The 25,630-nt window shown below is 36.1% G+C and overlaps 1 protein-coding gene across 2 annotated transcripts in view; it reads left to right on the top strand.

Annotated features, from left to right (window-relative positions):
• LOC145675132 (inactive dipeptidyl peptidase 10) overlaps positions 1-25,630 on the top strand; it is a 528,307-nt gene that overhangs the window by 408,482 nt on the left and 94,195 nt on the right. The window lies entirely within an intron of this gene.

Genomic DNA, 25,630 nt, shown 5'->3' with positions numbered 1-25,630 from the left:
TTGGGATTTTATTTTGTAGGAATCCTTGCACACTTTGTGGATGGCGAACAACATACAACAACGTAAAAAGTAACATGCAATTAAAAATGCTAAGCCGAGTAAATTAAAACGCAAACTTTGAGCTGCGTTGATATAAATTGTTAGAATGGAGGCGTTTATTCTATTTTTTTTTTAAATCATACAGTTCAACTTATTTATATGTATTTTGAAAATAAGAAAATAGAAATTCTCCACATCATCACCTTTTAATACACTGAATTCTAGGTTACAAATACTTATGGGCACATTCTGTAACGGTTTGCAGCAACGCAACAGAAAATTTGTGTTTTGGTGTGGGATAATTGGTATAGAGGTAATAATTTCTCTTTTTTTTCATTTTTTGCGTTGCTGTTTGCACGGAATAGGATCTATTGTTACGTAAAAGAACCGATGAAAATACATATGTACCATTAGGCTCTTCGCACATTGGTGACAAAACAGTTGCGCTACTATTTCGTCTCTTACAGTCAGCAACTTCACAGAAACAAAATAGCTGGCACACTGACAACAGCAGTAGAAAAGTAATCGGGCATTTAACATCACAATTTTGCGGGACATTGGGTGCAGACGAGAAGGGTGCAAAATAGGCTATCTGTTTGGTAATATTATGTCATTATAGAACGTCCACTTAAAGAATACGAGGGAATAACGACAAGTCATATTTTCATACTTCTGAGATATCAGTTTTATAAATTTTGAAATGTTAGATCTGCACCTTGTCTAACTAGGGAAGGTCATGAGGTGTTACTCTGACTTCATATCGATTCTATGCTCAATCTACTCGTTTTTGCATATGAAAAAAATACGCAAACGGAGAAATCCTCGATCGCAAACGTATTTGAATTACAAGCGTTAAAGGTTCAAAATTGAACAGATTTTGCGAAAAGTTTGAAGTAACTATTTTCTTTAGATACACGCTTCATTTTTGGCTTCGGGAAGTTTTGTTCGGTGCCAAGAACAGTGGTGAAGTCAAAGCGTACGTATTTTGCAAGATAGAACAACGTAATAGGACAACTTGCAAATTGCCTTCTGTTTGGAACACCGGGTCGATAGGCTGATAAAATGTATTTACCCTCTTTCCGACTATATTGTCATCCGAATGTCACTTTCCTGTGTGGCTACCTTCAAATTGAACAGTGATATTTGTCTCCGAAATGCTTGGCCGCGGAACTAACGTGAACGGGGCTCCGAAGTCAGTCGGCCTTTGCTTATGCGTTGTGGAAGACGGTGTTTCCAATATCTCATCGTTAGCATTTAAAAAAGTCGTCAAATTTTACTGGCTATTGTTGGAAAACTGTGGCCAAACTTCAAATATTATTTTACAATATTCGGGGATAAATGTGACCAAACACAAACAATCGGTTAGCAACGATGTATGCAAACATAGGTTTTTTCCAGAATAAAAGCCATTTTGTTTACAATTTTGAGTGCACATTTCCGCTAATCATTTGTTTAAAACTTTTCAGCCTATTTTGTCGCTGAATAACTTCAAATATTGCCTGGAGTTTGATCGATATTTTCCCATAATCGCCATTTCAATTCGCTGAAAACTATTGGTGACAGAGCCTTTTGAGAAAATTTTGATCTCACTCCAACTTACAGAAGACAAGAACATTACAATATAGATTATTACAAGATTAATTATGAATAACATGACGTTCTTCATTCTATTTCGCACGCCTGGCAAAGCGTTTCGGAGTCAAATGTCATTGTTCAGGTTGAAGGTGGTCACAAAGGAAAGTGTTATTTGAACGACAATACAATCGAGTAGGGGTAGCAAATACATTTTATTAACTTCATCTGCCAGGTGTGCCAAACAGGACATAATTTGCAAGTTGTAAGATGCAATTACCCTTTACCCCCTCTCTAATAAATGTTCTTTTCTTAAAAACTGCGTATGTTTTGACCTCATCACTGTATTGAGCACTCAAGAAAAAAACCCAATACGGAAAATAAAGAGTCTATCCTAAGAAATGGCTATTCAAACTCTCTGCGAAATATGGTCAATTTTGAACTTTTAACGCTGGTAATTCAAACACGCTTGCGATCGAGTGTTTCTCCGGTAGTGTAATTGTTTTGTATGTAAAAACGAGTCGATTGAGCATATCGATATGAAGTCGGAGCAACACCTTGCAACCTTTCCTAGTAAGTTTATTCTGGGGATGCCCAGAAAGGTTTTGGAGCTGCAAAAGTTTTATGTTATTTAATTTCGTTTGATCGCCATGATTCAGCGACTAAAGTCAGTCGAGAATGGGTGAGGAATTTAGCCCTATTTATGCAGGGCGTGTTACCGTGAACCTGAATAAAATAATGTCTTCAGTAATAAGCTTCGCTTAAAAAATTGTAAGATTTGAATGCAACATGACTTATATTTTTTTTAGAGGCTTCACAATTATTGCCACCGCTTGATTTAAAATAAAGCAGGAATTTGAATGTAAATTTACAATCTTCCTCCTCCTGTTTAAAAAATGTACTGTATTATCATTTTTATTTATTTAAAAAAATATTCAATTTTTACACAATATAGTGTATAAATAGCGTACAATCATCTAGAAGAAATCCACTCTGGTGAACTCTGACACGATGATGGTATTAGTCCTTCTGTACGTAGTCTCGTAGATACACATTTTTGCCAGCTGTTCTTCACTTTTCCTAAGCCCCTTTTGTAAAAGTCTGCAGGTTGTTTTTGAAACCGTAGTTCAACCTCAGAAATGCCGTCATCTCTGTTGTCAAAATAGCGTTCTCTGAGAGGATTCTTCATTTCTGGGAAGAGAAAGAGCTCACTTGGTGCTAGGTCTAGTGAGTATGGAGGTATATGAAATATTACTAATTCCACTGCCTTGATCATGGATGAATGGACGCTCTTTTGTGACCAATCCATGACGTTTCTTCTTTAATTCCTCTCGTAACTAGTCAGGAGATGGCAATAATAGGTACTAGGTACTAGTAATAGTGTGCCTCCGTTAGAGGTAATCTGACATGATGACCCATGATGACAGTCCTAGAAAACGAAAAGCATTACCTTAGAGGCAAACTTCTGCACGCATACCATATTTAGGACTGAGGGAGGAGGGGTATTTCCATTGTTTGTTCATTTACTTTGTTTCTGGGTCATAAAGATAAACCCAACTTTTTTCCATTTTCACATTTCCTCTTCATCCACCTTACTGCAATGTAACCTTTCTTTTGCAGCATCTTCGCGACTTCTCATCTGGAAAGGTGTGAACAGTCGTGGCACCTACCGTGATGACACTTTCTGAATATGTAGTTAGTTGTGAGTGATATTCCAGGCATCCCAATGACTCGTACCTATTGCACACATAATACTTTCAATTGTTAAACTGTTCTCTTCTTCCATTATGATCTTCTGAACTTTCTCCATCAAGGTGGCATCATCAGTGAAAGCTGGTCTTCCAGATCAAGAGACGTCCGCGGTGGTCATATGACCAATTTGGAGTTGCCGTTTCCACTTGGATACCATCTCATAGGATGGGCTTTCATCCCCATAGACTTCTTTTGTCTCTTCATGGATCTGATTTCCCCTCAAGATGGAGGAACTTAATGACGTTCAATGCCACAAGTTTGTCAATCATCGTACCTTCAGTGATTTACCTACAAAAAGAGAAAGAACGAGTCTAGAATTTGCTGGTTAACATACAAGGATATAGCTATAAAATTCATGTCCGACAGGGTTCGTAGCTCGTCACCATCTAGGTGTTTGCACGAACTTTTCGATACCTCCTCCTATTAACGTTTAAAGATAGACAACTCATTACACAATAATCTCGTAATATTCGTATTACGCCACTAGGGGTGGCGATCAAGTGACGGTTGTTGACGATCAAACGCGATCAAAGGGCAATCAATTGATCTGTCCCAAATCAGTCCTTCTATGGGGTAAACAGGTTAAATTGTTAACCCCCTCCCAGAAAAACATGTGTCTTACGTCTCTACATGTGGTGATCAAACTCTAATTGTTGGAGATTGGATTGGAAGAAACAACAGTGGAACGACCTGGTTCAATTCCAACGAATGTTACTTCCATGGAAGCGAAGAGGTTAACTTGTTCATTTCCCCACAAAATATGTATTACGTCACTACACATGGCGATCAAAGATGACTGTTGGCGATCAAGAGCAATTAAATGACCTTCAAACTGTCTGGTTCAATTTCGATAAATTTTGCTTCCATTGGGCAGACTCTTATAAAATTATTCTGGCCAAAATTGGTGATGCAGGTGTTTTTGTTACCAAATCTAACTTTTTTCTTTTCTATAGAAAAAGAGAATAAAAAGTAGGGATATTTTTATTATTGTATTACACATTATTCTTTCCATCAGAACACAGTAAAATATCGCAATTCTTCGTAATTTTCTATTTTATATTTAAAGTACCATAAATTTATCCATTTTAAGCTTCCGTCGTTTCTTCTTTTATTGGAGTAGATCACAATGCTACATTGCAATCGGAGAATATTTTGAGTTACCAGGTATTGTAGTCTTTATTTTTTGGTCTTCGAAAATGATGCACTTGCGGCGGACATTTCATTCACATAATGACTAACATTCTGTCTAGTGCTTATGAAACCCTGAACTCCAAGAATACGACCCTCTTCCTCCTCCTAAGTTGGTAAACATATAAAACTTCTTCGATTTGGCTTCCTTGGTACAGAAACTCGCACAACAAAACAACTCTTCTAAAGAGGTAAACAACCCTGGAGATTAATTTACCACTACATTTACGTAACATATATGTTGAAAGACATCATTCCGTCATGTTTTTCTTTGTGATTTGCGCATGATAACAAAGTACTTCTGTGTCACCTTGGGAATTCAGTGCCAAAAGCTTCCATTAATCAAGTCACATTTTTGTTTTAAGAGTTTTGCAATGCAATCAAAAGTCAAACAGACAAGCTTGAAATATTTTCCACTTGAAATAACACCAACAATTTTAATTGCTACTGATGATGTAGCTAGATAGATAGAGCAAAGACTCTACCAATGTATTGATATCAGCTTAAAGAATTGGTATACAAACTACGTGGTAGTATGGCTACCTTATTGTTTGAAAGCCCTTTTGCGTTACCCTTGTAATTGAAGGTTAAAATGACAAGTGCGTTGTGATACGCGAAAGTACAATTGACTGATTTTCAGTGGGATTTCATGAGATTCGGATCCCACTTTAAACTGTAATTTCACGTGTGCTATTACCTGACCAGCAAACGAGTGCAGGCGGCCGGATTTGGAACTAAAATGCAAGCAGCAGTGTTTCTAACCGGATTACTTGTAATCAATCTATCACAGTTCTTTTTGTCCTGTTCGTCGGATTACTTGTAATCAATCTATCACAGTTCTTTTTGTCCTGTTCGTAATAAACCACTTCACGCATATGTTCAAGTCAGGGTCAGATCCAGGGGGCGGGGCAATCGGAGTTATTCCCTTCCCCCAGAATAGGATATTTTTTATTTTAAAAATAAAACCTAAGAATTTTCACCTTTGTATTATAAATGTATAATGACACCTAAAATAGGTAGGCCTTACTTTTGTTTTACGTTGCAAAAGTCAAATAAAGCAATAAATTGCAAGAAATTACTTACATTGGCGTTCTTGCTCAAAAAATGTCCACCTTCCGGGTGGCCATTTCTGTTCTAGAAATTGCAGACAATAGCTACTTATTTTCTAAAGTAGTTTTACTTTCTTTTTTCTTTTCTTTTCTTTTCTTTATTTTTTGCAACACACTTTTAGCTTGATTTGACTTCGAACGACCGCCCCCCAAACATTCAGCCTGGATCTGCCTCTGGCTCAAGAGTTATTGAAGTTATTTGCAGAACATCTTAAGTAACAAGCAAGAAAACAACTACAACAAAAATACACCCTCCGTATTAACTTGCGAACAAACTAGCGAGCAGCGTTTTACAAGCTGCTCCTGTTTTATAATGACATCGAATAGAACGTAATCAATTTTTATACAATCTGTTTAATACACCGTAGAAGCTCACTGAATTGTGAATTGTGCTATGTTGTTCTTCAATTGATAATTTCCATTCATATATCGCTATTCACAATACACAGCATTGCTGCAGGAATGGCTCACTACAACCACATAACTTACGGCGTTCTTTATTAAGCGGAAAGAGATTAGGCTATACATAACATCCAAACTACAACTTTTAAAAACCGTTGGATACACTACAGAGTAAAACTCTCCGCTCCCCTGTCCCACCGCACTTGCCAAGAAACTGATGTAAACACAACAGCAGCGCCATCCTCCCAAAACCGCATTGCTATCCTGGTCAGGTAATATAGCCTTGGCAGTGGAAAGGCACATTAAACATAAAAACATTCATCTATTCATCATTGTTGGAAATAACTGAAGGATAAGAAAAATTATTATTATTATTATTATTGTTGTTGTTGTTTAAATGTACACTCTATATAGCAAATACAACTGAAACATTAAAACAAAATGTTTATTTTAAACTGAATCTAAAAGTTGCCAAGTAAAAGAATACTGTAAGCTATGCATTTTTTATACAAAACTGTAAAGATAACTCGGCTCAAAATTTCTTCTTTGAATCACTATCGTATCAAAAGTAATGCTTCATGAAAACAACAGGTATTATTAATTGAATTATGAAGTGTCTTAAACACCAATTCCTGTTTAAATTATGCCTTTCCAACTGATGTAGCACAGCTTAGCCTAATTTTACAAAACTTTTTATATTATAACCTATTGACCTGAAAATGTGGTGTGAACCCTTTTCATTAAGCACACTTTAGAAGCTATTGGCTTAAATTTCTCAGTTCGAAAAGTTAGCCTTTGTGCCACAGAATAGATCCAGCATGTTAAGGCTTTGATTAGCATAGGAAATGAAATGAAATCTTTGAGTTTTACGTCACACGGTTATGCCGGTTAGGATAAAGGAGACGGTGATGATGAGTAAGCAATGAAATAGTGGAATGAAGAAATTGGGAGGAAACGGGAGAACCCTGAGAAAACCCTCGCACACGGTGTTTGTCCACCACAAAGTTCATTTGGCGGAGGCTGGGATCGAACCCGCGACCCCTAGCACCAGAGATGAACGCTCTGCCACTTTTTTTTTTTTTTTAAGTTCGTCCCAACCGGGGTACTGTTCGCCATTGGCAATTCGCGCAATTTCTGCGTAATCCAAACACGACAGGGACACAAACACAGAAAGATCCAGGACAGTTAAAATTCCGACCTTGCTCTTCAGGGGGATTCGAACCCCCAGTAGATTGCGCCTCATGATCCGAAGCCGAACGCCCGAGACCACTCGGCTATTGCCACCGGCACCACTGAGCCACCGCGGCCCCTAGATTAGCATAGGGTAGGTTAGTTTAGTTTAGTTTAGTTTCGGTTCCATATCGTTCCATATTTGTGGTTCTACTCTGCGGCAATTAGCCCCTTAAAATTAATAATAAATAAAATTGTTAATGAATTTAATATTGAAATATTTAATTGATCATTCTCGATAAGAAACTTCTGAGTGATCTTTGAAAAGCAAAGATGATTATATAGTATGTCAAAAATTATTTGGATTATTGACATCTAACAATAAATAAATAAATAAAGAAGTTCGACCTGTGTATTATATACTATGTATACTTATGAAACATAGAACTTATATGATGTAGAATTTCCTTAATACTTTTGATTTCTGGAACAAAGAAAAGTTATTCATATTTGAAATGGTCATAATAAATTTAATTCCTTTTTTTGTACATATTTAAAAGGTTTTATTTATACTTCCTGTTCTCCATTTAATTTTTTTTCTTTAAATACACCTAAAATGTAGAAGGTAAAAAATAGTATATACTAATACAATGCCTCTTAAATATTAGCTTAGAAATTATAGACGAAAGCCTAGATGAACAAACTATTATTCAATCGTGCTAAATGAACATTAAAATTAACTATAAATTAAAAGATTAAAAGTATTTGATATAAATAAGTCAATTTGAAACAAGTAAGATTTGGAAATATTAGCTGATTTGTGGTATTAGGGACTCCTCGTTGGGTCCCAGGCCATGTGAATTTGTGATGAACAATATCGTGTTCATGAGATTTCTTAAGGTTCTCCACCCTTCACTAACCACCTTCTCCTTAACATTAACGGGTATAACCGTGGGACGTTCAACTGGAAATTTTATTTAATTTTCAATCTACTTCATCTGTTATATTATTATTACTAGGTAGTGTTCATTCAAGACCATGCACGAATAACTTTTCCAGTTCATTATCCATTGCTTTTAGAGCCATATTTATTGTTGGACACTTACGGTACGTTCCCTTATGGCATACTTTCGGGACACATAACTTTGTTGGAGTAATATGAAAGAAAAAAAGTTTTCGTTTCAAACTCACATTTAAAAAAAAAGAGCATAAGTTTATTTTCATTTTGAGAATTTTCAAGGTTAGGTTAGGTTTGTTCAGCTTTCCTCTGTTCTAATTGAAACTTAAACTTTGCCTCTTTTAATGGTTAATGACACTCAAAATAACTAACCATGTATAAATTTCAAATTTATATTTTAAAAAATATAATGTGAATGAATCATGAATTACATTGTTGTTAGAAGTATGGCATTTACTTTTATATGCAAAAAGTTTTTTTTTTTTTTTAACCTGGATTTCAAGAAAATTTAAATATGTCAACAGACTAAGGAGGCAACAGATTGAAAACGAAACAAGAATTTGATGTGAATCCGTAATGTGAAACTCAACAGCTTTCTTCGCAAATTAGGAAAAGTAGTAGACTGTATCTTTTGGATTATATTGGAATTACTGTCCCTTTCAATACTGAGGCTATACGTGACGTGAACCTGCAGCTTAACCTGGGATCCGAACCACATTATTTCCCACTGGGAATCCAACTCAAAATTCTGATTTTCAAGGCAATCAATTTTATACATATACGTTAACCATACGTATGTAGCAATGAGGGAGCTCTGTAATTTTTTGTATATAAAAGAAAGTGTCCCAGTTTGACCAACAAAGCAATCTAGCCTCATTACTGCACAAATTCCCCCTACATTATCAGAAATCAGCATATGAGTCATTCATTACTTTCCGAAATAAGAATAACATTGGTTTGAATATTGGGACAGGAGGTTTTTCACTCATATCGCCACTTACGAAAAATCTGTTGATAAAGGTGTATAACAGAAATTTTCAATAATAAGGATAAAGGAATTTGGGCGTTTCCTTCTGGAACATTGCACCAGCATCCTTCTTTTTTCAGACAGAAGTCTCGTGTACTTTCCCGGTCATGAGCGGAGAAAGAGAGACGATGCACAAAATCAATAGTTCATTCGACGGCACATATACCGTATATAAAGAGAAACTTTTCGTTTCTTATTGACATCTAGCCAGATACGAGACAATAAAAAATATAAAGGAAATGTGTTGAGAAATAGCATCATACTGCATGAAAAGGAAAGTGTGTTTGTAGTACGGCATTTCATATTCTGCTTCCACTTGATGCAGAAAGACGACAGCATACAACAGTTTTCTCAACATTTCATTTTAGTACGAAATTGATCCCTACTTTATAAGATCATCATAAGAGTCTAAAAGTACCCGAAAAAAAGGAGAAGTATATATATATAGGGCGTACCGTTTATTTTGATATGACCTTGTAACTTTCAAACTATAATGAACAAAATGTGCTGAACTTTTGTACAATGCAAATATCGGCAGGAGAATATTGTTTGACATACTCTTGTATACTACCAGGTTAGAATAACAGTATTGCAAACCCAACATATAGTTTTATTTCTTAAAACAACATTATGTTCAGAATATTACATATTTTAAATCTAAAGTCTGTTTCAAAACGTAAAGTTCTTTTGTTGCATACCTTCTTCTGAAGGGAGCCGCTACCCCGTAGGAGATATAACTGTAATATATTAGTGAATCTTTAACTAAGTAGTACCCTTCTAATCTTTTTGCTTCATTCAATGTTAAGGAAATGCTGGTAGGTGAGTTCTACGAATGTCTCCTGGTGCTGAGGACGTCATTTTTTTGAAATGAACTATACATGTAAAACGAAAACATAGTCTCACATTCACAGAGCCATAGCTAGAGGGAGGCCAGCGGGGCGCTCACCCCGGGCGCTGATAGCAAGGGGGCGCCGAACGAGCTAGAAGAAAGGAAAAGTGTTGAAAATGAATAAATGACGCGGTGTCCCGTGAAAGTTCTGGCGCCCTATTAAATCAATATTGTTGTCAGTTAGCAAAGAAATGGATTTGTTAAAAATGTTCTTGCTCGCTCCACCCGCAAATCAAACGTTTCAATAAGAGTCAAGTTTTTTACTTATTACTTAAAGGAAGTTATTATGTATGATTTGTTAATGATGATGTGATATCAAGGTGCCAAGTAATGTGTTATAGATTACGCAGGAGCGTTTTCAAAGTCTAAAATACGTGTTCAGCGTTTTGATAGTGATGAATTTGCTTAGTTAATCACGCCTTTCTACCCAATCGGGTTAATCACGATCGTGAAACTGAAGATAAGAAAATGAGAGGAGTGAAGAGAGACACGCAATCTGATGTTTGCTCAGGAATATTAAAAATGAAGTTAAACAAGGAGAATAATAACATTTTCGAACTTGAAGCAGTTGTAGAACAGTGGCTTAAGAGGTCAGAAATTAGCCCAACGATTTTTTTCCTTTCCAAAGACTGATCACTATCAGCGATATTTTTAAAATTCAATTGATATACGAATTGTTTCCAATTTGAATAAATTTATTGGAATCATTTCTCCATTAATAATTTTTTTCTACACATGTATCTAGTTGTGTGATATTTTACCTATCCACATACATACAAAACATACACACATTATATATCTGTATGCATTCCGTTACATTCACAAAAATATTTTTTTACCGTAAAAGATTCGAAATTAAAATGCAATTTGTTGATCAAATAGATAATAAAATTACGAAAGTTTACAATTATTGCTGTAAATCAATGCTGTTACCCATTTCAAACATTTTAAAAGAACACAGTTTCTAATGTATGGAAATTTCACTTCTTATGGATAGTTTGAAACGTTGTTAATAGTTGTAAAGAGCCTGGAGAAAATTCCATTAAAATCGTCCTACGAAAGGGAAGCCGTGCTAGACATGGAGTTAGTGGACGCAGGTGGTGGCGTTGGAAAAGTCCGGGTCTCCTGAGTACAGTGGTGATGTCAGAAACCGGGCCCCGGCCATGAGGCTTCAGAACAATGGGTTTCCGATGTTTTGGGCACGGGTTCTTTTTAAACATGGAATTGTACGTGGGTTGTGGTGTTGGAATGGTTCGGGTCGTCTAAGCACAGTGGTAATGTAAAATATTGGGCCCTTGTCTCGAAGCCCCAAAAATGAGGTCCCGAAATTTTGAGCTCGGATTCATTCTATTTTTCTTTGAAGCATGGAGTTATTGGATTCAGATTGTTGTGTTGGAAAGTATGACCTGAGGCTCCAGAAATGAGGTCCCAAAAGTTTGGGCTCGGGTCTCTTTTATTTGCCTATTAATCATGGTGTAGTTGTACTAGGGCGTTGGCGTTTGAAATGTCGGTGTCGATTAACGAAAGCGGTAATGTCAGAAATTGGGCCCTGGTCTTGAAGCCCCAGAAATGACATTCCGAAGTGTTGGGCCCGTGTCGATTCTATTTCTCATTTTAGCATGGAGCTGTTGTATGCAGATGGCGACGTTGGAAAGATCCGGTTCTCCTCAGCACAGTAGTGGTCAAGAACCGGGCCTCAGTCATAAGGTCCAAGAAATGGGGTCCCGATGTTTTAGGCATGGGCCCCTTTTATACGCCTATTAAACATGAATTGTTGTACGAGGGTGGTGGCGTTGGAAAGGTTCGGATCATCTGAGCATTGCAGTAATATCTGAAATCGGGCCCTGGGTTCAAGGTCCCGGAAATGAATCCCGAAATATTTCCTTCGGGTCTCTTACATTCGGCTATTAAACAATGTATTTTTGGACGCAGGTGGTGGCGTTGGAAAGGTCCTGATCCCTGAGCAGTGCGGTGATGTCAGAAATCAGGTCTGGGTCCCGAAGTTTGGGTTGTGTTGCAAACCTTTGCTATGGTTCAATCTCAATAGTTGATTGCGCCAGATAAAACCACCAATTCAGCTATTAATATGGTTTTATCTTGGACAATCAGGTATTGAAATCAAGCTAGACAAAAGGTTTACGACACAAATAAAAACAATGGGGGCCCGGAACCAATTTCTCATCAACGTTGTGTTCAAGGAACAAAGACTTTCGAACGCCACCACTTTCGTCCTACAACTCAATGTTTAATAGGCAAATAAAAGAAACCCAAGACAAAGACTTTGGGATCCCATTTCTGAGGCTTCAGGGCCCGATCCCCGATTTCTGACATCACCGCTGTGCTCAGAAGACCCTGATCTTCCCTACTTTACCTTTCTCGTCCAACAACACCACGTTTTATATGCAAATAGAATGAACGCGAATCCAAAATTTCGGAACCCCACTTCTTAAGCTTTGAGGCCAGGGCCCGATGTTACCCTCTCCTCAGACGTCTAGGACGTTTCCAATGCCACCAACCGTGTCCAACAACTCCATGTTTAAATGAGGAATAGAATGGACCTGGGCTCAAAACTTCTAGATCCCATTTCTGAGGTTTCGAGGCCAGGACCCGATTTCTGACGTCACAACTGTATAGAAGGGACCAAATTCTTTTTAACGCTATCCTCATACAAGAACTCCATGTTTATCAGGCAAATAGAATGAACCCGAATCCAAAATTTCGGGACCTCATTTCTTGGGCCTCGTTTTCCATTTCTGACATCACCATTGTGCTAATGGAATCCAGACCTTCCCATCGGCACCACCCGCGTCCAAGAATCCGACGGTTTATAGTCGAATAGAATGAACGTGAGCCGAATCTTTATGGATTCGGGATCCGGATTAGATTTTTGATATCACCAATATGCTCAAGGGACCAAGACCTTTCTAATGCTACTAACTCCATCCAACAACTTCATGTTTAATAGATGAATAGAAGGGATCCAAGGCAAAAGCTTCAGGACCCCATTTCTGGGGCCTTGAGTGCCTGATTCCATTTCTGACATAACCGATGTCCTAAGGGGACAAAGATCTTTCCAACACTATCACGCGCGTCCAAGAACTCCATGTTTAATAGTCGAATAGAAGAAACCCGAGCCCAAAACTTGGCCATTTCTGGGGTCTCCGGGTCTGGGCTCGATTTCTGACATTACTGCTATGCTGAGGGAACCCGGATATTTCCAACGACACCACCTGCGTCCACCAACTAAATGTCTAACACGGTTTCCCTGGCGTAGGAGAATTGATTGCATGCTCTTTCCATAACTGTTCTGCAAATGGATTTGTATACAATCAAAAGTAGTTTTGTCAAGTTAAACAGAAAATACAAAATAAGCATCTTGAAAACAGTTCTTATTTGTAAAAGGATACATAATGATCGCTTTTGGCTGTTGCAATGGTCTGTCCAAGAAGCTTGATAAACATTTAGCGTAGCATAACAACAAAAGCTGCTTCTCTTACAAGTTAAGAAAAGTTTTGGAAGATGAGTGTAGAGGGGCGCCGAATTCTACTTAGCCCCGGGCGCCGAAATCTCTAGCTACGGCTCTGCACATTCGTAATGCACTGTTACAAAATAAAGAAGTACAGATCACAAAGATTCAAATGTTGGTAGTCTCTACGACAACAATAACACAAATGAGACAAACAGGACAATGAACATCCAAAGTAATTTAATATGTAATACTGTGATCATGATATAACGGATTTCGAGTGAATACGAACCAAGTTACACGATATTAAGGATTTGAGTTTCTTCCAAAGCTTTTATTTCGTACAACTACTTACATAAGTACCTCGACTAATTGCAAAGACGATTTTCAATGGATGTAAAGATGATTGTTATAATGTTAAAGGAGAAAAGTAAATCAAAAACTGTTTGTAAAAGTTTCCACAAACACGCCATTTTAAGCAATGTATTGTATCAAATTTTATCATTTTTTTCATACTTCCCGAATGGCTTGAGATAACAAATTGCTGTAACTGGCCTATGATCTTTGTCTATTTTAAGTTATCCATGTACTTGAATATGATATTTATGTAAACAGCTTTTCGAAATAAAGTCATTTGAAAAAAGTCAAATATTCAATTCCCTGTAACTTTCTTTCTACTCGTTCGAAACACGCCATACGACGAACGTAGTATTCTACATTAAAGTACTTTGAATGTGTATTACCCCGTTCCTCTCACTTGCGTAATTACTATTGTAAAATACTTCAAATTTGGTTGTTTTTGATGTTTATGATACTGTGGCTTCCTTAGTGTGCAACACTGCATGACATTGTATGTTTTTCTTTATATGTATATTTAATATATATATATATATATATATATATATATATATATATATATATATATATATATATATATATATATATATATATATATATATATATATATATAAGAATGATTCAATAAGAACGTACCAGGCCTATATCGCAGCTAATACTGCACGTAGAGCCTTCAAACAAAACATTGCATTACCAAATCGCACGTGTAGAATGTAATAAAAATAATAGCAAGACCAGTGGCGTCTCGTGAATACCTCCAATGGGGGGCAACTTCAAAATTTGAAATGGAAAGTGGTATAATGTTGAAATCGTTCGAAAGGACATTAAATGTCATGCAACTTTTAGAGGACAAACTTTGTCGTATCCTTTCCGACTTAGCCCCTAGAGGCGCCCTAGTAGCAAAATCGATTGGCCCAACGTTGGGAAAATGGTGGTAATGCGACATACAAACGGTGGCCCAACGTCATGTTTGGCCGCTTTGGCAACCAATTCCCCACCCAAACCATTACCCACTTATTCCCCAACCAAAAGAAGGGTGGGCCTTCGTTTACCCAACCAATTCCCACCAGTTTCCCTACGTTACCCCAACTAAACCTCGACGTTGAATGGTGGTTCACCATCCAAACGCTGACGTTTACCCAACCAAATCTAGCATTATTCCCGGACGCTCCCCGACGTGTCCTTGCGACGGATGGGGTAGGGTGGTGATGCATTCGGTTTGGCACCTTTGACTTTTTATATGGTATTCCTGAGATATTCGGATTTTATTTATTTATACAGTTATTATTCATATATAATGACGCAGATATTATCGACTGTATTTGCGTTATTACCATATAAATAATAACTCATTCCTAAATAAATAACAGATCTGAGTATCAGGAATACCATGTAAACAGTAAAATGTGTCGAACCGAATGCATCTCCACCCTACCTCATCCGCAGCGAAGACACGTTAGGGAACGTCAGGGAATTATGCTACATTTGATTGCGCACACGACAGCATTGGATGATGAACTACCATTCAACGGAGAGGTTTGACTGAGCTAACTTGGGAAGACTGAAAATATAGATTATTGAATGTGTGAAGCAGTCTGCGATTCGACTCGCTCAGCATTTGTGTTGTGTGTTGGTCTCACGATAACTTTCGAACAATTGAACCGACTCAAATGAAACTTTCAATGATTATTTAATCGTTCAAAGTACATGCCAAGTGCATTGGAGAGGAAAATTGGGCAAGAGGGAGGGGGTAAAGCCCCCTAAATGTGCAAAAATGTAGGAAAACACTAAAGATGAATACTTACATGTTGGGTCAGGATGCGACGTCTTCCGATTGTACATTTATACTAGTACTAAACAATAAACTCCCTGGTTCTGGATAATCAATAACCATTAAAACGCTCTGGAAAACCAATAACCATTAACCATTAAATAACCATCAGTTGATAAGATCTGCTGTCAACAGTCTTTTCTCAATGTTTGCGTCTGATAAAGAGGACGTTAGGTTCTTGAAACTGTAACGTATAGTTATTAATATAATTCATTTTGTTCCGTTCAGAACTGCGTTTTAATGGATACTAGTAGTAACCAAGCACATTATTGAAAAATAAAAATCAATAGACAAACAGCCAAATAACAAACACGCATTGTACCCATTAGAGATTGAGGAACTTTTCCTTGCTATTATATACACCAATCCACAATACTACTGCAATAACAAAGTAATTGAAAAGAGAACAGTATTAATTTAATGGAAATGAAATAAATTAAACACTGTTCTTAAGTTTCCACTACATAATTTTTATTATAATTGCAAGTTGCAAAATCATTTGTTTTACATTACAATCTTCTTACATGTAAAAAAGTACAATAACAAATAAAAATAGTAAATATTTTTGAAGTTGCAAACAAAATTTTGGTAACTGTTCATTGTAAACAACAATGAGATATGCATATTAAATCTGGATCCATGTTGAAATCCCCGCATTATTTCACATATGTGTACGAGCATATGAAAGGGGACCGGCCGGTGGTTAATGATTAAGAAGTAAATCTGTGCATGAAAATGGCATATTTTGAAGCACTATACAGTAAACAGTTTTACATAATGGAAATTCTTATTTTGTTAATGTTACAATTATACTCAGAAAGCGTAGATCTGTTATTATTTCTACTACATATGAAGAAATTTTACAGCACCATCGCCTCATATACGTATAAAATAGACTTTTTTGAATGCGATTATATATATATATATACACGTCTGAGTGTCTACTTTCTAAATGCATGCACCCATACATATGTTGTAACATTACAAGAAAAACGTTGAGAGTGTAACCGGCTACTAAACCTATATATTTCGTAATTTCTTAACATACACAACTTAATATTCTGATCAGATAAAACAAGTAAATGCCTTTTTACCTTATAAATCCAAGAAACCAAATAAATAAAAAAAACACTACATCATAGGAAAAGACAAGTAGACCTAACAGTGCGAATGAAAATTGAAAGAGTCATTAAACGTACGATTCGATTTTATAAGACACAGGATGATGATTTGGATAAAACATACCTACTGTTTCCCTTCCCCCCGTAACGTACAGCTTAAAGTTCAATAAACGTTGCTTTCTTTCTAAAATTAAGAGACCCCGTCACGGCGAAATCAAAATATCGCTGATTTTTCAGTAATTATGATATCTTCAAACATATAAAAGTAATCGAAAAGTGGAACAAGAGCTCGCTAGACAATATTATTTTACATGAGATACCGTTATCACGACTCACTTATCTGCTTTCGATTTCCAGCCATTTAGAGAATCGGCACTTATTTTTGCGTTTACAAATGGCTGCAAACGCAAAGCTACTAGGTGATTCGTGATAACGGTATCTCATGCAAAATAATATTGTCTAGGGCGCTCTTGTTCCACATTTCGATTCTTTTATCTATTTGAAGATATCACATAATTACTATAAAATTAGCGGTATTTTAATTTCGCTGTGACTAGCCCTCTTAAAAGTATACTTCATCACAAAGTCAACACTCGAAAAGTAAGGACTATAGAAAATAAAAATATCTCAGTAAAGAAATTAGGGCGACTTCCGATTTTTACACCAAGCCTCCGCAAGTGCAGACATTATAATTTTGAAGTAGAAAATGTGTGATTGGATCAATAATCGAACCTGAGCCCTAGGCTCATCATGCTTATGTGCTAACTCACTGCGTCACCCAGTCGATCTAACTCCCAACCACACAATTTCAACTATTGAGGACGGTGTTGTCTTTTTTTCAAACCACATGGAGTGTACTACAACTTTGTTGAGTTTGGACTGCCCCAGTGTCTGCTGGGAAGTCCAATCACAACAGAAAGTTGTGGTATCCTGACTCTCCATATAGTCTGAAAAAAAAGAACACCGTACTCAAAAGTGTAATTGTGTGACTGGAAAATGGATCGACTGGGTGGCGAAGTTGGTTAGCACACAGGCGCGATAAACCTAAGGACCTGGATTTGATCTAGAGTCCTGTCACACACTTTTCACTTTTTAAAATTAATAATAATGTCTACTTGAAAAACTTAATTCGGCAAGCGGTAATGTAAACAACTCAAAAAGACTGTACTCACCGCAGTATGTGAAGAACACACAAGTAAAATTTTCGAAGTACCCGCTACTTTATCCTCAGTTTGCTTACATTCGTAAAACGGGTTAAAAGAATCAGTTAAAGTCCTTTCTGACATGTTGAGGATGAAGTAACAAATAATTCAGAACATTATTTGTGGATTCTTCACATACAGCGGTGAGTACAAGCTTATTTGTTTACATTAAAAATATCTTAGTTTTCCAGGCCGAAATATGAAGCCTAAATTTCCCATATTAATTATCTGATTTCAAGTTGACACCCTGCGATCTGTTATTAATGAAATAAACACATGTTAGCATATGGAATAGACACGTAAGAAAATTGGTCATCAAAATATGGTAAAAGCACACATTTCTTCTTTAGATCTGAAGAAATATATCTCTTGTTTTCAGATATATTGCGAACTATATATATATCTAATGCTTTACTTTCGAACGGTACATTGTACAAATTGGTTTTGCTTTGAAAAACTGCACACTGCAATTCGTATTCATTACAAGGGAGCTTTTTTATTTGACGGACAAGTATGACGTCACCTGATTGGCTGAGAAAGCAACCATCACATTCATTTGCCCCAATCAAGAAGGAACAATTCAACATTTTGGACATATAAATGACACCTTTACACCTATCCAATTTAACTTTGACCTTTTCTTTCTTGCAAACATCAGTGTAGTCTATTTCTTCAACTCTCTTTGCCACCTGCTGTATACAGTTGTTGGTGCTTCGAACCATTCTTTTAATTATTCTCATATGGTTTTCGAAAGGAAATGCCGAGAAGTTATCTAAGTTACCATAGTCAACAACATCCTTCTCTAGATGTAACAATTTGTGAAAGTTATATGTAAGTAACTCTTTGAAATACAGGTCTGTGATATGCTGCACGAAGCTGTGCAGAAGGTCATTTGCGTATGTTCTCCACGTTGCATTTTTCCACAAATCACTTACTAATATATAAATGGCTGCGTGCAATACTAAGAAATGTTTGTATAGTTGCTGAGGTAGAATTTTATACAAAACTACCGGCCCGAAATAAAGAAGGAAAGCACGATATTCAGTGGCTTTCCAGTATTTATACATTTTAAGCGCTCTTGGTTTACGGGCAAACTCAACAGGTACGCAATTTTTTGAAATAACTTCAAGTCTTTCAGAAACAATCACTATACTACGCCAACCAAGCTTGCATCTTGCAGGTCCCTTATCGACCCACGTTTGTACAAGGCGCTTTACCACACCTAAGCAAACTAAGTGCATATAATCTAAGGGCACTTGACTTACAAGACCTAGTTGCAAACCTGTTAACACAGTTTCGGAACGTTGATGCTCTTCGTATTTTAATTGTTTGAACGAAATGTCATCCTTTAAATTGGCATTTTTCTCATACAACCATATAGTTCTACCAAAATATACCCCTTCCTGAGTACACTTTTCACAGCCATAAATATAATTATGTGAAGCAATACACTTCAAGAAAGCTCTTGCTGGAGCGTCAGCTATAACTGCACTGACACGGAATATATACTGTTTTTCCATATACACTACGCCACGTGATTCAAGTTCTTTACATTCTTTTACAAACGGTTCAAAGAACTCATTGCAGTTTGATGGTTTAGATTCACCATAGTAAATCGCGATTAAGAATGGTGTTTTATCTACTGCCTGATCCACAATTCCCATTAAAGGCCAAAAACATTTGGTTGAATTCGAATGTAAAGGTAAACCATCCACATTAATTGTAATAGTTACCAAACATGTTCCCTCATTTTCTACCAACAACTTGGAATTTACAAATGGATAAACACATGGAACCAAACCTGATGACATTTTCTTCACAATATTATGTTCTACGCCAAAGTATTTAAATAGACCCCCTGCACGTGTATCTACATTGGAGCAAGACGGTGTATGTAATAGAGTTCGTGCGTCTAAAGGAAGTTGAGGGAAATATTTGTTTAAAATATGTAACAGATCGGTAGTGGCTGTATTAGTTATGTTATGTTCCTTTGCCCACTGCACCAACTTCACTTCCAAAGAATCAGGAACTTCACCATGTGAACTATCACTCCACATTCCAAAATCACTAGAATTATCATATTCACTGGATACCTCTGAAATGTCGAGGTCACTAACACGTGGAACTTGATCATCATTTCTGCACAAAGTTTCATTCGCATTGTTATCTGAATCTAGTTTATTAGTTTTCTTTATTTCTTGTCCTATTACTTCTGCAGAGAGAAATTTGTATTCATTAACAATTTCTTCATACTCCTTTTGAATCTTGCGGCGCTTAGATCTCGCAGAATCTCCAAAGTTTTCTTTTTCCACTGTTTCCTCCATTTTTCAACTATTTACCTGTCCTTTTAAAATCTAAGAATTGGGTGTAGGTTCAGTAGCTGGCCTCTCATCTCAACCAGAACTGCAAATATAAGTTAAGTAGCTTATTAGTACAAACAATCCCCTCCAATGCAACGTAATATATATTTCATATGTACAAAGTGAAAACAGCCGAACTTAATTTATAAAATATAATTTAAATACATTTGCAGTTCGCGATTTTCTAAAGTAAATAAATAAAGGTCCATTCTACCACTGGTTTAGCATTTGCAAATTCTGTGCTTCGCGAATGTCAATACTGGGTAGAAATTTTCATGTACACCTCAGATGAATACTGGAATAAAACTTTCAAAACAGACCCTACCAGAGCCCTTTGTCCTTCCGACTTGTGCCATATACACTTAACACCTTAAAACCTATCGAAATAAATAATGAAGTGGAAAAAATATTTTTAAAACTTCATTTGGCAGTTCTTTTATTTCAATCTTTTTTAAATAACATTTTTCTCTTGTAATAAGTGTTGCGAACCAGGGTTGGCAAAAAACGTTTTCTTACAAAAAATAAAAAGTCAACCTGTTTCTGTGATTGATTAAAAAAAATACGTATGGATAGAAATAAATTAACTTGGCCTTCACGTATTTCCAGCAATGGGGTTATAAAGGACAAGATCTACAACTCCTATACGAAGTATATTCGGAAATCGAAATAGTACTTTGCGTATAGAGTTGTGCGGTTCTATTAGTGTATTTTTTAGACCAGGAAATTCCCGTCATAATCATGCCTGCGTTATTATTTATCAACAATATTAACAAGTATGTAACGTCATTTTAGTGACATTGTATTATAATCAATACGCTAGAAATGACGTTTATAAAAGTGATGAATGGTTGAATTTTAAAATAAGAATTTTACTCAACACAGGGTTCTTACAAAATTACTTTTATCATTTTTCCTGATTTCCAGGTGCAAGATCACCCATTTTCCCTGACCCGCGACATTTAATAACATAATGGTGTACTGATGATCAATGCCCGTAAAAGCTATATAAAGACTTGGGGCAGTGATTCTGAACCTGTGTGCTGCCAAAGATCAGCAACTTTCCGTTTGTAACACTATACAGTAGACACAGAGCCATACAAAATGCTAATAATAGTAGACCAGTGTAAGTTATCCAAGGAATTGCCATTTGAGCTAGTGAAGAGACTTTATAAGACATTTTCAAATAATATTATACACTAACGTTAAATTTCTTTATATAAAACACTAAAAGATTAGCCATCCTTCTCCACAACGAGCAGCTGTAACTTAAGAATTCTTAAAAAAATGGCAACAAATTGATTCTATAAATTTCGAAAAAAATAAGCGCTCCTAAAAGTTTAGTAAACAAACCAGAAAAAAAATACTTTAATGGAATTTCTCAATATTTCTTTGAATTCAATAAAATGAAAAATAAAACAATGAGAAACTTTTCAAAATAATGTGTAAATGTATATGCAACTGTGAGAATGCAAATTGTGAATTTTCCACCCTCAAACGCAAAAATATTTGAAAGTTTAACATAATGAAAGTTATGACGAGCGAACATTACAGCTGCCCATACCAATTCCTACCGATTTTTTTTTCAGTTATTGCAATAGATCCTACTTGGTATCACAACAAAACAAATTTATTGTTATACATATTATACAACATATTAAAAGATAACGAGAATTTTAGGAATGACCCCCGCCCCCCCAAAAAAAATTTCATCAAAAGATTGCGATCTTGGCCGATAATTAGTTTTTGGATCAGGAGCTACAAAATTTTTTAACGGCACCTAAATCAAATTTTCGTATTTTTTTTACGGAATAAGCTCATACAGAGTTAAGTGATAATTTTCTCTTTCTTTTCCCGTTTCTTCCAAAGCCGAATTGTCTTCCTCTCGCACATTTCACAGAAGTTAAGAGTTCTGAAGTTCCACGTGCGTAGGCCAATCTACTAGTTGTCGTTGGGCTAATGAAGAAGCCACTTACAAGTTGTCTACCAATAAACTTTTCTTAATAGAAATACCAGACTCTACACTTGAATTGCTATGTGAAATAATCAATGTCATTTTCACAAGACTCCACAAGTGTTAGAATTCACTTTTCCCACTTAGAACTGATTTATAAAATTCATCAAGATTTGAATTAAAATCAGACGCTTTTAGACGGTTGAAAAAAAAAAGATTCGAACACTTTCTGAACTACCTGTTTTAACATCATCGAGACGAAACGACTGATGGAGTATTACCAAGCACTTCGTCATCCTTATCCGGGCAATTTTAGGTTTATACAAGAATACCTCAGGATCAAAGCATGAAATAGCACGAGTAAGAGGATATTTTTCGAGTATTTCTTTCAGTAGTGCCTATCAAAAATTTTCGACAATCAGTGAAGAAACTGCACTTGTTTACTTCCTTGACATCTTTAAGCTTCCCAATGCAATTTTTTTCTGCCCGAATCCTATATCTACATTCTTTGGGGCTTTCAAGTTACTTTTAACTTCTAGAGCTTGCCCTCAATCTTCTTCATTAGGCATTGGTATTTAAATGTCATCATATATTCTTTTAAAAAAGTTCACAGTCTATTACAGTGTGAAAAAGCATTGAACAGCAACAAATTACCTTCATTTACTTAACATTACTTCTACATTATTATGATCCCAACAAAATATACAATCATGATTTGAAAAAATTAGGTAATTAAAAAGAACTTGGACAGATGTGATTTATTTTCACAATTGGAGTTCTTTTCCTTTTAGCGGCAAAAAATGTTCCAATCTGCTTTATCTTCAAGCAAGACTGATAAATTACTTCGTGTGTCTATAAAATCTACAAATGTCTCAGAAACATAAAAAATGTTAAAAACTACGTTTGAAAGTAACATTTTTTGGCGTCATATTTACCCTGTATAATTTATTACAATTTAGGTCACATCTCCTAAATTAAAACATTTTATGTCCGAAGGAATTTAGTACATCACATTCTTAGGAATAATAACAAATATTTAGGCATCAATAGGGCGTGATATGGCTGAGAAAAAAGTCATCTCCTAATTGGTAGTATACCTTCTTCCTAACTCCTCCCTCGGGATTTCGAAAATGTAAAAATATCTTCCTCAAGTGGTTTCCCTGAGAAAATACTGATGTTTTGTGTGAAAGCACGACAATTTTAAGAAAGTACATCAAATAAAAACATCACAGTTTGTACCTTATGCTGCGGAAAAGTGCCGTTTCACAAAAACACGTGTCAAAAGACAGACCAGGTCTATGAACTATGAAGAAAACAATTTTATTCCGATTACTAACACTAAAATGCGAAAGTTTATACAGTGAAACCTCTGAATAACGGACACCAATGGGTCATGAATTTTTGTCCGTTATTGAGAGGTGTCCGTTACAGAGAGGTTATAGAAATTTAATCTCACAACGGTATGCAAATACTCTATTTAGTACGTACTTGAATTACTGGAAGGGATAAATGAGAAATACATTTCTGTTAAATAATATTATTGCTGGGGGATGTGTTAATATGCTCGTAAACCGGTACTGCAAAAGATAATGCGGGTATGTTAATTTTCGTAAGTACATGTCATGACCCTGTAAGCGTTTCTCATTTATTTCAAAATCTCAGAACCTTCTGAAAAGATGCGTTAGGAACCAAGTAATCGGCTAAACTCTTTTGTTTAGTGAAAAATGCATACTTTGTTTCCTCTACAAAGGTAATAAAACACATTAGCAAGTGTCCTCTGAGAATCCTCAGTACGGTTGCGGAAGAAATGTGTGTGTGTGTTTGTGTACTGGCGCGGTATCTTCGTTGGCGGAATGAATGAAAAGGCATTTGGAAGTGTATATTTTTATTGATCCAGACCAATCACAAAGAATACTTTCTTAGAGAAAGTGAAAAAGGAAGCCGGGAAAACTCCAACCCAGACTTGTTCCAGTATCATAAGTAAAAGAAAAATGTTGCTTTTCAAAAAAAAAAAAAAAAAAATGCTCGTTGAAAAAGTTATTGCTCGTTGAAATGTTTGTTTTGTTATCTATGAAATTGTCGGGAAACATGGAAGGCCCAGAGGCAAAAGGATTAAATTTGTTAGGGAAGGGAAGATAGTTTGCATAGAATTCTTGGTCATACGACTGACCCTGCATGAGTGTTTTCGCGTATTGAAGGTTTTCTAGGATTTCCACAAGAAAGCAGTACATTGCGGACAGAAGAAAGAATTTCAAATTCACCTTGAAGCTGTTCTGTTTGATGCTTCACCAGGTCTAGACTTCATGATAGATAATATATCGCAGAACTGAGAATATTTCCTGTCCGTTACGAAGAGGTTATTGAAACGTCTGGGGAGAAAAGGACTGTCCGCGTCCGTATCTGAGAGTGTCCGTAAAGGGGAGGGTTTTGTTCCATAAGGGAACACATAATTTTGCCGGGACAAAAAATTGTGTCCGTATTATAGAGGTGTCCGTTATTGAGAGGTGTCCGTTAAGGGAGGTTTCACTGTATTATCCTTTTCTTTGAAGTTTCATCATTTCAGAAAGTTCAGAAAATCATATAATGTAAAAAACAGAAAATTCTGGGTTTTAAAACTGGTATTTTTATGTTTTCATTGGGGGAGGGGAGGGGAGTTGTCTCGCTGGTGGAACCTTGAGTAGAATTAACGGAGATTAATTGATATATGTGGAAAAACCGTCACCAAATTCATACAATTTGTGGCACTTCGGCTTTTAATTTATTTTTTTTACTTTATTTTATTTTAGTTGCTGTTTTTGTTTAAACCAACTGAAAAAAGAAAAATGGTTTAAACCGTGGTTCAGGATGAAAACTTTTAATGAACACTCAATCTTTAATAAATCCTGAATCCGTAACAATGTTTCTTAAGAATTAAAGTTACACCAACGTAACTTTACACTTTTTTTTTTCCACAAAAGATTATGATAACTGGCAAAGACGTATTTTACACACAAAATACATAAATTTCGCCTAAAGTTATGCAAAATACACGAATTTCGGGGATAGTGGGTCGGATCTTCTGGAAACAAACAGACGCGCATAAAAACGAATTTTTGTTTGATCAGCGTTCTGTAATTTCTATTGCAGCATTTCTAGGGTTAAAATTAGACACGGAAAACAAAAAAGCAAAAAGGTGAAAGTAACGTCCTTTCTGAGTTCTGCACGTGAGAAAATAATCAAGACTGAAGTTTGAAGCG

Source organism: Thermobia domestica, chromosome 2 (assembly GCF_964235325.1).
Source record: "Thermobia domestica chromosome 2, izTheDome1.hap1.1, whole genome shotgun sequence".
NCBI lineage: Eukaryota > Metazoa > Arthropoda > Insecta > Zygentoma > Lepismatidae > Thermobia > Thermobia domestica.
The sequence above is the reverse complement of the archived record's forward strand: the minus strand, read 5'-3'. Positions and strand labels throughout refer to the sequence as shown.